Below are 500 nucleotides of genomic sequence, written 5' to 3'. Positions count from 1 at the left end.
ACCCCAGGCAGGAGTTGTGACCCTCCTTCAGTTCCAGCATTAAAGCATGACGAGCATGCAGGGAGAGGGTCAGGCATGAAAGCCTCTGTGGGCTCTGTAATGTGAGGACAGAGGGGACCCCATGCTGGCAGCTCAGCCCTCCCCAGTTCAGCCCAGCTGGGGGAAACTGGTGTTTTGGCCTCAGTGCCAGCTCCCCACGTGCTGCGGCTCAACGCGTCAGTCCCCGGCACCAGGACCCTGTGCCAGTCCCTACCAGCTCCGTCCCCAAGGCAGCACAGCCCCTCCGTGGGATGCACCAAGTGACGCATTCCCGAGCGGGGATGCAGACAAGCAGAGCGAGGCAGTAACCCCAGTGCACAGCAACAGCCGGGGACAAAGCTTTCGGGAAAAACAGCCCCTCCCTGCTGAGGGGTACCCGCAGCCAGAATGAGGCACAACCTTGCTGCTTCCCGAGGGTGGCTCCAGGCAGAAGGTGACCCAGACGCTGGCTGGATCTGCAC

At 62.4% G+C, this 500-nt stretch overlaps 1 protein-coding gene across 1 annotated transcript in view; it reads right to left on the bottom strand.

The window, feature by feature from the left end:
• SPATA20 (spermatogenesis associated 20) overlaps window positions 1–500 on the bottom strand; it is a 9,416-nt gene that overhangs the window by 2,823 nt on the left and 6,093 nt on the right. The gene's annotated exons all lie outside the window — the stretch shown is intronic.

Source organism: Apaloderma vittatum, unplaced genomic scaffold (assembly GCF_000703405.1).
Source record: "Apaloderma vittatum isolate BGI_N311 unplaced genomic scaffold, ASM70340v1 scaffold25179, whole genome shotgun sequence".
Lineage (NCBI taxonomy): Eukaryota > Metazoa > Chordata > Aves > Trogoniformes > Trogonidae > Apaloderma > Apaloderma vittatum.
The sequence above is the reverse complement of the archived record's forward strand: the minus strand, read 5'-3'. Positions and strand labels throughout refer to the sequence as shown.